The following is a 15,572-nucleotide window of genomic DNA, read 5'->3' on the forward strand; positions in this document are numbered from 1 at the left end:
TTGGCTTTTACCCTTCCTCTTCGATTTTCACCTTCATTAGTCTGCGATTTTCTCCCTCTTCGTCAGCCCGTCTTTTGCCCTCAAATCCTTTCTTTTTCTTTCGCATTTAGTTTCCAGTCTCTCCCGGTATTGAATCCTTTGTTATTCGGCGTTTTGTTCTCATCTTGCGATCGTCGGGGAAAAAACTTTAAGGTTAGTTTGTTCTCAATGTTTTATCCTCATTTTGCTATCTCTAGGCCGAGAAATTTAAGGTCTTTGTTTTTTGTTTTTGCTGCGGATCTGCAGGTTGGGACAATTTTTTTGTAAAATTGGTGACTAATCGCATGCTGCCTCTTCAGATTATTGACAAAGAAATTATATTGAACTTGGGTAAGTTTTAAAACAACTACGCGTAATTTTCGATTCTCAGTTTGTATTTGTTTGAAAGAAACCCTGAAAATTGGTTTTCTTTCTGTGTTCTCAATTGATTCAATGCGTAGCATTAGAAAAAATATGTAATTATTGGGGGTTTTTGTTTTTGGTGGATTTAGAGTTTTGTTTAAGTATTATTATATTGGAGTTGAATTTGGTTGCTCCCTTGGCTGTGGGGAGAGAGGTCTGGTGCGTCATTTGGTGAAGAAGGTTTGGGGAAAGAGACGGGGTATAAGGAGTGTGGTTGCAGATGAGAACTATCAATTTTCTATCTTTTCAATTTCTACAGAGCACCCGTTTCCTTCCTGCAAATGGGTCCTACAAACTTCCACTCGGTTCTATCAATTTTGTTAGAATCAACAATTCTGCGGAGCATTTTTGCGGTGAATTTCAGCGACCCATTTGCCTAATTAGTTTGCAATTATATGGTATTTTAAAAAAGTTAAAAAATTAACTCACACATTCTCCACAAGCACCCGATTCTTCAAAATTTTCCAAAAATGGAGAACTGAATCACCCAATTTTCTTAATTAAAGAAAGAAAGAAAAAAATCAGTTTTCTTTTTGGTCAAATTCGAAGACCCAATGAAGAAGTAAGTGAATTTTCTCAGAGTGGGGAGAGAGAAAGCGCAGCGGGGGACTGACCTCTAAACAGCAAAAGCAGAAACGAATCACTTGATTTTTAAACTGCGATGATCAGGAATCTTAAAAACTTAGCAGTTTTTTTTAATGTGTTTTCTTTATCTTTTGGTTAAAAAACATATTAAAAAATATATCTTTGTTAATCAATGTTACGAAGGTTATCCACTGAGTGGTGTAATGTGTTTAAATCTTTTTTTTTTCATTACTTTTGGCTATTCTTTTTCGCTTTCTTTGTATCACTTAATTTTTAAGGTGTATTGATCAGGAAGGACAAAAACTTAACATTTTTTGTTGATGTGTATTCTTTCGTTTTGATTAAGAGATATATCTCTGTTTATCAATGTTATCGCTATGGGGAATTGTTTTGCTGTTATAGATTCTTGAAACTGTAATTCCCTCTGTCTTTGTAGTGTTAAAACTATATACTGTGATTGCAGGTTTTTAAAAACTTGACCTTCGCAGATTGTTCAAAAAGAAAGCAATTCTGCTATTGATCAGTATAAAGACGCAACAACAAAGGTAGAAATAAAATGTCTCGCATGATATATTTTGGTTTGGGTTTGTAATGCGTGATTTCCGTGGATTAATTACTTAAATGATTTTGGATTATGATCGTTGCATGTTTTTTCTTTTCGTTATTCTTTGTTTTGCCAGCATTTTCTACAAATCTGTTTTATTGTGTTGGTGTGAAACTGTTTACATTATACGACTGTTTTAATTGCTTTGGGGGACAAGAATTATAAATGCAATTATTGTGTGCTTATTTTTAGTTAAAAGAATCAAACAAACAATGAACCTATAATAAGCGAGGGATAACTCACTTCGACCCTACCACTATTATTTGTCTTGCATATTCTCATCTCAAAAGCATTACATAATTATCAGATTAAAGTTTAAGATGAAGAATTCCACTTTACTCAGAATCCGACAATCGTTTCTTCCACGACACCCAACTTTAAAAGTCTTTGTGTGAATTGTCTATCTAACTTTTGATTTTGAGTTAAGATTCTTGCTTAAAAGATAATAATTGTTCAAAAAGTGAGTGTGAGATTTTAAGTCTTTTGTGTGAATTGTCTATCTAACTTTTGATTTTGAGATAAGATTCCTGCTTAAAAGATAATAACAAAAAAATGAGAGTGAGATTTTAAAAGTCTTTGTGTGAATTGTCTATCTAACTTTTGATTTTGAGATAAGATTCCTGCTTAAAAGATAATAATTGTTCAAAAAGTGAGTGTGAGATGGCTTACCTCTACCCTACCATTATTATTTGTATATTCTTCATGGTTCATTTGTTTTCTTTTTCAACGTTTAAATTCGATTTTTGGTAACAATTGTTTTTAGGGGAATTGGCTGTTACCAGTATGGATAATCATTATCTTCTTTTGGCTTGGTCTCAATATATGACCAATTGTTTGCCTGACCATTAACAAATTCAGATAGGTATACAAAAGTATTAGTAAAATTGTCTCTACTACAAATATACCCTCTCCACATGCCTTAATTAGCCAAAGTACACCTTAATGATACATAAATGGTTAAATCTATCCATGTACTATTTCCATCCCTCATTACCCGTATTTAACAATTTTTCCAATTCTAAGATGTTTTTTGGATCAATCAAAGCATATGGAGAAGGTGTGTATTTGGTTGGAGCATTTGTATCCATACTTTTAGATGTCCATCTTAAACTTTTCAATAAACAGTTGAATACTTGATTATGTATATAGAGCAACCCAAAAGAAGAAAGTTTTTATCTATATATTGGTAATAACCAATTCCTATGAAGAAAAAAGATGAAAATGATGACATCTGAAATGCTTGATCAAATTACATCTCTATATTTTGCAGAGAAACCGAACCGAAGATATCTGATCCATCTTAGCACATATTATATCCCATTCTTATATGGCAACCTTTTTCAGATTAATCACTCCACAAATTTTAGACAAATTTATATTCACAATTTCCAATTTGACAAAATACTTTATTGCCCTGTGTTATCTTTTGTGATAAACATATGAATGCACAAAAACAACCACACACATGCCTTACCCATTTAGATAGGCATTTGTATCCATGTTTACACATCTATCTTAAATGTTGTCTTGCAAAATCCAGTGGTTAATTCCAAGTTTACTATCTAATGTGCTATTAGATACTTTTTTTTCGTGAAATTGGATACTTTGTTTACAATTTAATAATTTGATTGCCCCTTTAGTTGCATAAACTCGGTAAAATTTTGAGGTTGTAGACACTGAATTGCTGAATCTCTACGGTTTCTTTTGTTTTGTCCAATTGTTGTCATTATTCTTGTTGATGGACAAAATCGGTGAGTACTTTGGTATAACAGAAAGTATCAAGTTTGTAACATTCGCTAGATTGCTCCGGTCACTAGTGTGGATAAATATGTAAATGGATAGAGACAGGGAAGCAAACACAAGATGTACATGGTTCACCCAGATTGGCTATATCCACAGAGTAGATGAGTTTTCATTAATTGTGAAGGGTTTACACAAGTACATAGGTTCAAGCTCTCCTTTAGTGAGTACTAGTGAATGATTTAGTACAAATGATGTTTGTACCATACTTAGGGCATTCGTATTTAGACCTCGTATAAATACTCGGGAACTCAAAGGTAATTATGTAATAAAGGAAGGGGCAAATATGTAATAAGTGAGGAGCCCTTATTCTATAAAAGGGACTCATCACCCTCACAATGGGGATGAGCCTCCTCACCCCCAGAGGTCATTTCTTAAGCCCCATCATCCTCTCAAAGCTCTCATCCCACGGGATAACAGAGAAGCTCTTTCTCCCTCTTGAACATCTCAGAGAAATACAATATTAGTGTGGACGTAGCCCGAACATTGGGGTGAACTACGATACGTCTTGTGTTATTTACTTTCTTGCAGATTCATGGTCGGAATTACGTTGTTCCAAGACCCCTCCGGTTTTGTGCATCAACATTTGGCGCCGTCTGTGGGAAACAACACGAAAAGCTATGTCGGTTCTCTTTCATTTTTTCACCTCTACCGTGAATCTGCACAACCCGAGATCCTACTCGATCTGCAACCATGGATTTCAGAGAAACCAGAATTTGCAGATGCACAGGGATTTCAGCGATGCGATTTCCTCAGCCAATTTTCAGGCGTTCTCTCTCTTTCCAATTTACAGAGAGAAAAATGGGGAGAGAGAGACCGAACAAAGTTAAAAACAAATGGCAGCAACAGCTAAACCAGAAGTTGGCACGATCTCTTCTTCCTCTGCGCGGTTAACGCAACAAAATTGGTGGGATCTTGTCAGCTCTACCAACCCATGGCAGCAGCAGCTAAACCAGAAGTACTCCAACTCTAATAATAATTGCGATGATCTTGATCAAGATGTTTCAAACTCTAGTCCTTCATTTACCAAAACCCCTAAGTCCTTAATCGTCATCCCACATCTCAATTTTTCAGATCTGAGAGAGAAAGTGAGATAGTGTTCTGACTGTTGGGGTGCTCGAATTATTTTATTCCCATTTTGCCCTCGATGGTGGAGGCACAGATATGGACGACGCGTCGTATGAGCAATCCGTGGCTGCAGGACACGACGTGGTCGACATTTCGGCCACTCCCTTCAGCGACGTCCGCAATAGGACGAGTTATGGGTTCTCCTCCGTCGTCGGATCCTTCTTCTCCCCGACAATATCGACGGCGGCGATTATTGCATCTTGGTACCTGTCGAACATCGGCATTCTCCTCCTCAACAAGTACCTCCTCAGCTTCTACGGCTTTCGCTACCCCATATTCCTCACAATGCTCCACATGATCTCCTGCGCCGCCTACAGCTACGTTGCTATCCACCTCCTCGAGATGGTGCCATGTCAGCACATCCTCTCCAGCTGCCAGTTTTTCAAGATCTTCACACTTTCCGCCATCTTCTGCTTCTCCGTCGTTTGCGGCAACACCTCCCTCCGTTACAGGAAGATCAAGGCAGTCAAGCAGAGCGAGAACAGGAAGAAGCCGTTGCAAAAATCGAGCTCAGTCGTGCAAGTCTTCGGTCTCTATATGTGAACAGAGGAATGATAATCAGGTGATATGGATCCTCTTTCGGGAAAAAGAAAGAAAAACAAAAGTAAGAAAAAGAATAAAGAGGAGGATATATCTTGACCAGGCTGCACATGCTCCCTTTTTTTCTGAAGAAGCCACTGGAAAGCAAGATAATTCTAATACTTTGAAATCTTAACTTGACCAACGGAAAGTTGTTGATAATCTTGTGTCTAATACACGGCTTTTAGAAAGCAAGATACAGGAGGCAAGATACCCTTAAAGCACGTGCTCAGTCTGCGAAGACTGCAACTAACGTGAAAGATGGTGGGAAACGTCAATACAAGTAGTGTTCTTTCAGCTTTTGATAAGATGGAAGAGAAAGAAATTACCTTTATTTCGTCAAAAAGAAGAAAGAGTAGGGCCGAAATGACAACAATAAAGGAAGACAATGATAGCTGTGATGCTCATCAGAGAAGCAGAGATAATTGAGGTGGTGATGGCATGCATAAAAGAGAATTATGGGCGTGACTCATTGAGTAGAGAGTTGGATTTATTTTTGAATGATGTAATTTATTTTTTTATCTTTCGGAGACATCTGTATAACCCCATTAGAGGGTAGTAAAAAAAAAAAAACGGCAAAGCCCAAAATAATGGGCTAGAATGTTATGTGGAGGGCGAAGACCCATATGCCTAAAAGAGCCAGACCCTCTATTATCACCAAGTGATCAAAAGTACGCCCAGTACTCCAAAATTATTCGGTACTCTGCCGCTATTATTACCAACCAGGTGATCAAAAGTACACCCAGTACTTCCAAAATTATTCGACACTCTGCCGCTATTATCACCAACCAGGTGATCAAAAGTACGCCCAGTACTCCTAAAATTATTCGGCAACCTGCCGCTATTATCACCAAACATGTGATCAAAAGTACGTTCAGTATTCCAAAATTATACATGAACATCACTCATACGTAAACATTCATGAGCATCACTCATGTCAAATCATACATAAACATTCATGAGCATCATTTCATGTCAACATTCATGAGTATCACTCATGTCAACATCCATGAGCATCACTCATGTCAATCAACATAAACATTCATAAGCATCACTCATGTCAATCAGCTTCGAAAACTTCATTTACAGAGCTCCAGCTTCGAGAGCTCCAACTTCAAAAGCTTCATTTACAAAGTTCCAGCTTTAAAATCTTCACTTGCAAAGCTTCACCTACAAAGCTTCAGTGCAGGGTATACAAATACCGCATCCGAACAATTGCCACTTCGGCCCATACATGGATTCAATTTGAAGTCTCCAGCCAACAGACCCTATTAGCTGAAGACTTGGGGAACTACATTATGTACCATATATTGGGCCTCAACTGGGCCTTATGAAAAATAGTTGGGAGACTTAGCCTATTATTTATGTATTGAGAAACGATCCCTTATTCTATAAAAGGGATTCCCTCACTTTCATTAGAGAGCACCCATTATTCATGTATTGAGGAGCGAACCCTTATTTTATAAATGGGACTCATTCACCATCATTAGAAAGTATCGCCGTCAGCTGAGCAACCGCATCGCTGTGAGCATCACTCATAACCCATCACTTATATATTGAGGAGCGAACCCTTATTCTATAAAAAGGACTCCCTCACCATCATTTGAGAGCATCGCCGCCTGCTGAGCAACCATTTCGCTGCAAGCACCAACTCTAGCCTATCATTTTTGTATTGAGGAGCGAGCCCTTATTCTATAAAAGGGACTCCTTCACCTTTAAACGCCACAAGCCGAGCAACCTCGCAACATGCGCTACTTATAGTTGAGCATCATTTCACTTTGAGTATCGTCTCATATTAAGTATCAGTTCAAGACGACATCTAGTTACTTCGGCTCACACATGGACTGAATTTCAAGTCTCCAGCCAAAAGACTTTATTGACTGAAGACTTGGGGGACTACTGTTTGTACCATACTTAGGGCTTTTGTATTTAGACCTCGTATAAATACTCGGGGGACTCAAAGGTAATTGTGTAATAAAGGAAGGGGCAAATATGTAATAAGTGAGGAGCCATTATTCTATAAAAGGGACTCCGCACCCTCATAATGGGGATGAGCCTCCTCACCCCCGGAGGCCATTTCTTAAGCCCCTTTATCCTCTCAAAGCTCTCATCTCACGGGATAACAAAGAAGCTCTCTCCCTCTTCAACATCTCAGAGAAATACAATATCAGTATGGACATAGCCCAAATATTGGGGTGAACCACGATACGTCTTGTGTTATTTACTTTCTTGCAAATTTACAGTCGGATTTACGTTGTTCCAAGACCCTTCCGGTTTTGTGCATCAACAAATGACATTAGAAAATATTGTGGGAGAATAATCTTCTTTTATAGAAGAGAGTTTCTAGCTTTGTTTTGACATTGACATGTGTCGTGTTGTGATTGGCTTCTGATGTCGACATATGTTGCGCTGTGATTGGTCTCCTGGTTGGAGGGAAACTGATACGCCCCCATCCCAATATTTCCCTGAATACCAGGATAGGCACGTGCTGGCTGACACCCGAGGGTGACGAAAGTCATTTATTGAATGCAATTGCTGAAAACAAGGAATAGATAAGGTATATAAATATAAAATAATAAAGAATATGCATTTAAGGAATGTGTTTAGAGCATACGATTAACTAGAATACTAAAAGAAATAATATAAAATTGAATGAATAAAAGAATGGGTCCCACATCAAGATGACTCGAAGATGCCGATGCAGAAGTGCCTTGATGCTGGAATTGTATGCCTCGATTCTAAGTCCTGAAGGGGGCGCAAAACAAATATGAGTGGACCAAGTTGATATATATATATATATATATATATATATATAATAAAACAGTTATCAACGTACTAATCCCCAGGTTTATGAAAACACATATATAATGTTAAATATAGGTTTTCTGAAATCTAGCATGTCGTGCAATGTCTCAAATCATAACTCATATATAATAATCACTAGTGAATTGTCCGATAACCTTCAGGCCCTATGCCGGCTCCCCGTCTCTGAGCAGACAGTCAGAGGAAAATATACTTCAGGCCCCATGCCGACTCCCAGTCCCTATGCTAAATAGCTAGAGGAAACACACTCCAGGCCCTATGCCAACACCAAACCGTCGCCAGGGACGGACCGAAATCTATCCCTACGTCCCGTAGCGGAAAGGACCACTAGGGAAGTACAAAACCATTGAACGTATATATATTGAAAAACAACTTCATAGTATAAAGTCATCTATCATTTATACTATAAATAAGTGTTCGAAACATATTCTAAATATCATATCGTCATCCATCAGATATTATATAAGAACACGGGTTATAGGAAAAATAGTAATAATTCAAAGTAGCATCAGTAAGCATGTTATCTCACAAAACGTTTCATAAAACGTAATCATCAAATTATGCTTTTCATGTATGCATTTCTACTATAAAACATGCATTTTAGAAGGGGTCCACTCACAGTACTTAGCCGCCTAAGAGCCATGCAAACTAACGAACAAGAAAACGTCACAAATAATTGCCCATAAGCACATAAAGGGTCCAATTAATAAAACTCTATTTTAACAATTGAATTTGGAAAAATAGACGTTGGAAACGGATTCAGAACGTCGAATTGCCCTAAGAAGGGTCCCGGACGAAAACCTGAAAAGTCAATCCTAAAGTCAACGTTGACCGGGGGTCAACAGTCAAATTAGGTCTAACGGGTTTTAGGCTTGAAATCTGGATTAAGGTTTAGGTTTAGGTTAAATAGGATTAGGATCTATTGGGTTTTGGAATTCTAAGGTTTTTGGGTTAAAAGGGTTTAGGGTGAAGAAATGTGGTTTAGGCCTAAGCCCAAACACACACACGCACCACAACTACACACACACACACCCACGACACATGCACAACACACTCACACACACCACACACATACACCACACAACCCGCACACACACACACACACAAAACTAAAAGAGTGGGGCTCGGCAGGGAAGGCCCAAAGGGCTTGGGTTTGGTGGGTCGCCGGACCCAATGGGAGAGAAAGCCGGAAAATCGGCCGGAAAACCATCCCACTTTAAACGGCCATAACTTTATCACTACTCAACGAAATTAAGTGAGACAAAAACGAAAGTTGTAGCCCTTGAAGAGACGAAGAGAATGGTACCTTACACGACGTCTAACTTGCCGTGGTTTGGCCGGAAAATGCCTCGAAAGCTATTGGACTCGCCAGAAACTGGGTAAGATTCAAATGGATATAACTTCTTCAATACTCAACGAAATTGAATGAAACAAAAAGGAAAGTTGTAGTTCTCAGCGAGACGAAGAGATTGATACCTTGCACGCTGGCCAACTCGTCGTGGTTTGGCCGGAAATTGCCTCGAAAGTGGAGGGTTCCTCGTCGGAAATCTGGGGAAGTCTCCCCGACGTATTTTCGTGTCCAAACCTTCATCAAAATCACATTTTAACAACCACTAAGCCTTCTAGACTACTAGGAATGTAGATTGAATGGTGTTTTCGACTTACCTCGTCGGAATTCAAGTGCACCGTGACTGTGCATAGTGGGAAGAAGAGAGAAAGTGAGCTCGGAGAGGGGCAAGAGAGAAGGGAGGATCTGACTGATGGTGATGGGCGTTGTCGTCTTCATTGATGTGGTGTGGAAATGAGGGTTTGCAGGGAGGAAGGACACAGGTGAGAGGGAGAGAGATGTGTTGAGAGGGAGAGAAGAGGGGAGAGAGCTAAAGGAGAGAAAGAGATACCGGGGGACAAAATAAAGGGGTTGGCCCCTTGGGCTCCCCAATTTAGGTCCAAAAACCATTTTTAAATAAAACAATGGGGTTGGGGTGTTTCAGAAACTCTTCTGGGTCCTTGACAGTATAATGTTGACCGGTGCTTGGTAGTTTCGGGATTGGTCAAGTATGGTGCAAACAATTCTAATTGGGTAATTTAAGGTTTTTTTACTGTATTTATTTATTTACTGATAAATTAGTGGGTCTAAACTCTTAATTGAATTGAGGAAAACAGAGAACTAGCAAAGCTTCGTAGAGAACATTCACCAGTTTCCTGCCATCCTGATCCTATATTTATTCCTTCATTTGGGTAACACAGCTTAATGAAATAAAATTTTGAAAATATATTAAGAGTAATTTCATGCTTTTGATTCGTGTTTAAAAATCACATATACATTCACAATGTGTCTTTTGCTCAGTGGATAAACAACTGTAAATGAGCTTGACTATGTCAAATTGAATATTTTAGTGCCCACCACCTATTTGATAAAGGATAGCGTCAAAACTCCTTCAACATGTGTTCAAGCTGTCCCTCTTCTATTTCTAATTTATATTGTTTCCATACACTCAAACCATAACACTAAATTTCCAATTTCTTGCCCACAATGATGTGTCTTATATCTCATGGAGAAGCTCTCAAGTCCACTGCACTGTCTAACTTTTTTGCCCACTTCAGGTACTGCTTTTAGCATCAAAATCCTACGTATGTCTAACCTTTCTTAGCATTTTCAGTTGTTTTAGTGCAATGATGTGTATGAATTAATACAACATAAACTTACATAGTTTGTGAGCTCAACCATTGAGGTTTCTAACTGGGTTTTGATTGTTTCACTAAACTTTTATACGTTTCAATTTTCATTGTTTGGTTAAAACTTTTATGCTTCAAGGTGCCTGTGAAATATAAGTTCACCATTGGTATATAATTAAGATTGGATTTGATATCATTCAGGTTTGATTCGTTCAACGCTCTTGATTGTTATTTTCAAGCCAACTACTACATTTTCCAACAAATTTACAAAGAACCAAGTTGGATCATAGCCAGATTCCGTCAAATTATATCACTATTGGTATTCCAGCTGTCCATCTTATAGAAATTACAAGGTTTGCTCCACTTTATACTTCTTTGATACATTTAATTCAAATTCATATATTTAGGTAAGAAACACAATTTTATCTATTCCTTGAGTTAGGCAGAGTTGTAAATAGATTGAGTTAAGCAGAGTTGTAAATATAACTTTCTATATGTTTTATGCTGTTTAAAAACCCGCAGCATCGCGCGAGCACCGTTGCTAGTATATACTAGATATACTAGAAAGGGGGACATAATGAGCCTTGTCCAACAAACACATATATATAACCTACAACAAAAACAAGAAACAAACATGCAATGTAAATATGTGCTACATAAGCTACTTCAAGTTCAATTTTAATATAATAATACCTCAAAGACTCAAACAATTAACTCAAAAGCACAACAAACACAAACAATCTATCTTAAAGAGTTGTTGATGCACAAAATCGGAGGGGTCTTGGAACAACGTAAATTCGATCGTGAATCTGCATGAAAGTAAATAACACAAGATGTATTGTGGTTCACCCCAAGGTTTGGCCTACGTTCACATTGATATTGTATTTTTGAGAAGATTGTGATGGAGAGAGTGTGAGGATCCTCATGGCCTAGGAATTGGCATCCCCTAATGAAGAGAGTGAGGGGTCATTTTATAGAATACGGACTCCTCACTTATTACATATTTGCCCATTCTTTTATTACATAATTACATTTGAATCCTTCGAGTATTTATACGAGATCTAAATACGGAGACCCTAAGTATGGTACAAACAGTAGTCTCCCAAGTCTTCAGTCAAGAGAGTCTTTTGGCTAGAGACTTTTTCTTGACTGAAGACTTGAAATTCAGTCCATGTGTGGGCCGAAGTAACTAGATGTCGTCTTGAATTGATACTTGATATGAGGCAGTGCTCAACTATAAGTAGCATATGTTGCGAGGCTGCTCGGCTTGTGGCTTATGTTGCCTTTGGTTGGCTCGGCTTATGGCGTTTGAAGGTGAGGGGGTCTTTTTTATAGAATAAGGGCTCGCTCCTCAATACATAAATGGTGGGCAAGAGTTGATGCTCGCGGCGAGGCGGTTGCCCAGCTGGCGGCGATGCACTCTAATGAAGGTGAGGGCGTCATTTTTATAAAATAAGGGTGAGGGAGTCTTTTTTTTATAAAATAAGGGTTCGTTCCTTAGTACATGAATAATGGGTGCTCTAATGAAAGTGGGGGAGTTTCTTTTATAGAATAAGGGTTTGCTCCTTAATACATAAATAATGGGTTGTCCTCCAAGTATTTTTCATGAGGCCCAGTTGAGGCCCAATATATGGTACATAATGTAGTTCCCCAAGTCTTCAGTCAATAGGGTCTGTTGGTTGGAGACTTTAATTGAATTCATATATGGGCCAAAATGGCGGTTGTTCGGAGGTGGTACTTGTATACCCTACACTGAAGTTTTGTAGGTGAAGTTTTGCATGTGAATCTTTGAAGCTAGAGTTCTGTAAATGAAGTTTTTGAAGCTAGAACTCTGTAAATGAAGCTTTTGAAGCTGATTGACATGAGTGATACTTAAGAATATTTATGTTTGATTGACATGAGTGATGCTCATGGATGTTGACATGAGTGATGCTCATGAATGCTGACATGAATGATGGTCGTGAATGTTTATGTATGATTGACATGAGTGATGCTCATGAAATGTTTATGTATGATTGACATGAGTAATGCTCATGTATAATTTTGGAGTACTGGGCGTACTTTTGATCACCTGGTTGGTGATAATAGCGGCAGGGTGCCGAATAATTTTGGAGTACTGTGCGTACTTTTGATCACCTGGTTGGTGATAATAGTGGCAAGTTGCCGAATAATTTTGGAGTACTGGACGTACTTTTGATCACCTGGTTGGTGATAATAGAGGACGTGACTCTTTTAGGCATACGGGCCTTCGCCCTCCAATTAACCTTCCAGCCCATTTTTTTGGGGTTGTCGTTTTTTTTTTTTTTACCCTCTGATGGGGTTTATACAGATGTCTCCGAAAGATAAGAAAAATAAATCACATCATACAAAAATAAGAAAAGTAAATCACATCATTCTGGTGGGTGTTTATTTCTTGCTTTTGCTTTCTCTTTTCTTTTTTCTTTTCTTTTCTGCTTTTGTTTCTGCATGGTCCACAAGTCCCCCGCAACTATCTTTGGTCCTCCGCAATTATCTCTGTCCACCCATGTTTTATGGCCTTTGGAGACCATCTGACTTTAAGCTTTTAATTGCCATTGCTTTTCTCTAGAATGACAGTTGCTTGGACAGCCCAAAACCACATGGAATATTGTCAGCCTTGTCGAAACCCCAATCAGTATGCCCTTCTGGTGTTTCTCCATTCTGCCTGAATTTGCGAGCGAGTTCCTTGGTGTGCAAGACGTCGGCGAGCTTCGAGAGCGCGTACGCACGTGTCTCGTCGAACTGGTTTCCACTTCTGCTTATCTCGCCAAAATATCGGATCGAAGATGAGGAACCTGCACACTGGGGTATCAAAGACAGGTGTCTCTGGATGAAAGGTTGGAAAGCAACTGACGGAGGTGGTGGTAAGAGTCGCGTCCAAAACTGTGTCAGTGACTCGGGACGAGCCAACTCCGATGTAGAGAGAGACCTGGTCGCCGGCGACGGTTACTGTGAGATCGTACTTTTCGGTGAGTGTGAGAGTGACCGGCAGTGAGAGAGTGGCAGAGTGTTGCTGCGGTTTTGTAAAGTAATCTTGCTCTCTCTATGCTTCATCTCTCTTACCCAGACTTTCCAATCCATCGCTGAACACTTTACCCATAATAGTTTGATAATTCGACGACAATTTCAATTCCCAAATGTAGTGCGTAAGGTCGTGGTCGTACTTCGCCAACATCGCTCAATGAATCAGAGGTTATGGTCTCTGAGAGAGATTGATTGAGAGCTTCAAGACCTTGAGAAAGAGCTTCTTCAGTCTCCTATGTGGATTGTTGTAACCCACAAATACCCAATAGTTGCTGCTCCGTTAATGGCTCGATTTGATTCAGAATAATCTTGATAACGTCAAAGGGCCAAAATCCACCCATCCACATAAAGCAATGTTCAGCGGACTCTTCCACATACTAGAAACAATATGAAACACATTGGTCTTGGTAACCATGCCTTTGGGGTTCAACACTTCATCATAATGTGCCAAGTAGTTGTCCACAAAAAGCCGCAGCTCGTTCTCCAGCAAATGCTCTTGCACTGTGGCTTGGAGTTCGCACATGAAACTATGGTGCTACTGTGACTTTGTATAGCAACGATGAAGTGAAGAAATTTGCAGAGAGGGAGGAGTAGACGGATAGCCACAGAGCGTCGATTGTGATTTTGGGATTGTCAGTTGTGCACTGAAACTCTCTCTGCACAAAACCTAGCAGAGCGTCGATTGTGATTTTGTGATGCCGACAGCCTTGATCCGAACTCGAACATCATGAGCCCCAACACTGGGAAGCTTGAAAGGTTGGATCTTGATGTTATGAACACCAAGAGGCCGAGCATCCATGTTTTCTGGCTCAGCAGCTTTGCCTTCCTTACCCATTTTTTGCTTGCTTTTTTGTGTGATTGAAATATAGAGAGTAGATTGCACCCAAAATAAAATAAGGCAGATACGGAGTAGGTTTCTTTTTTGTTTTTGGGTTTTGCAGATCCACGGTGGACAGTGGTGAGGTTGTGAAGGTTTCATGGTGCTGAGATGAAAAATTAAGAGAAAACCGACAGTTTCTTGTATCGATTCCCACAGACGGCGCCAAATGTTGATGCACAAAACCGGAGGGGTCTTGGAACAATGTAAATTCGACCGTGAATCTTCATGAAAGTAAATAACACAAGATGTATCGTGGTTCACCCCAAGGTTTGGGCTACGTCGACGTTGATATTGTATTTCTGAGAAGATTGTGAGGGAGAGAGCATGAGGATCCTCATGGCCTAGGAATTAGCCTCCCCTAAGACCGTCTTCAACCCTTGGGCTAAAAGCCAAATTTTTTAGCCCGGAAAATTTGGCTTTTAACCCAGAAACATCTTTTCTGCTCCAATCTTTCTGCCTTAAAATTTTAGCCTGGAATTATTAAAGAATAAACTTAGGCTAATTTTTTTCTTAAATCAATTTTTTTTTAAAAATAAATATGTAGATTATTGTAAATTAATTTTATGAACATTTTAATCTAAAAAAATTTAAATTCCGATAAACATTTGGCATTTAGCCCGGGGGGAAAGCTGGGGAGTATTTGGCCCAGAAATAACATTTGGCATTTAGCCTAAAATTTTAACATGAGTTGGAGAGTGTTTTGGGGGGGGGTAATTTGGCTTTTAGCCCAGGTTTGGAGATGGTCTAATGAGGAGAGTGAGGGGTTCTTTTATAGAATAAGGATTTCTCACTTATTACATATTTGCCTCTTCCTTTATTACATAATTATATTTGAGTCTTCCGAGTATTTATACGAGATCTAAATACGGATGCCCTAAGTATGATACAAACAAGAGTAATGCTAGGAAGACCAAAATTTTAAACCAAATGATGTGGTTGTTATGATTGGATTATTACTTAATTATGGATTAATGTTCTTATTTCTTATTGATGACACACCATTTGGTTTGTAAA

The 15,572-nt window shown here is 39.0% G+C and overlaps 2 long non-coding RNA genes across 5 annotated transcripts; one reads left to right on the forward strand and one right to left on the reverse strand.

Moving 5' to 3' along the window:
- Nucleotides 1-13,238, forward strand: LOC126623386 (uncharacterized). 4 transcript variants are annotated; one of them, XR_007623746.1, is made up of 5 exons: nucleotides 1-192; nucleotides 286-369; nucleotides 1,490-1,571; nucleotides 10,838-10,989; nucleotides 13,224-13,238. It is a non-coding gene; the product is annotated as an uncharacterized LOC126623386 (long non-coding RNA). The 4 variants fall into 4 exon arrangements; XR_007623745.1 differs by lacking the exon at nucleotides 13,224-13,238 and adding an exon at nucleotides 11,159-11,173; XR_007623743.1 differs by lacking the exon at nucleotides 13,224-13,238 and having other exon boundaries at nucleotides 10,838-11,172.
- LOC126623388 (uncharacterized) lies at nucleotides 9,162-9,643 on the reverse strand. The gene is made up of 3 exons (XR_007623747.1): nucleotides 9,626-9,643; nucleotides 9,437-9,545; nucleotides 9,162-9,335 (listed from the first exon to the last, which is right to left on the reverse strand). It is a non-coding gene; the product is annotated as an uncharacterized LOC126623388 (long non-coding RNA).
- Nucleotides 13,239-15,572: the final 2,334 nt, after the last annotated feature.

This window comes from Malus sylvestris, chromosome 5 (genome assembly GCF_916048215.2).
Source record: "Malus sylvestris chromosome 5, drMalSylv7.2, whole genome shotgun sequence".
NCBI lineage: Eukaryota > Viridiplantae > Streptophyta > Magnoliopsida > Rosales > Rosaceae > Malus > Malus sylvestris.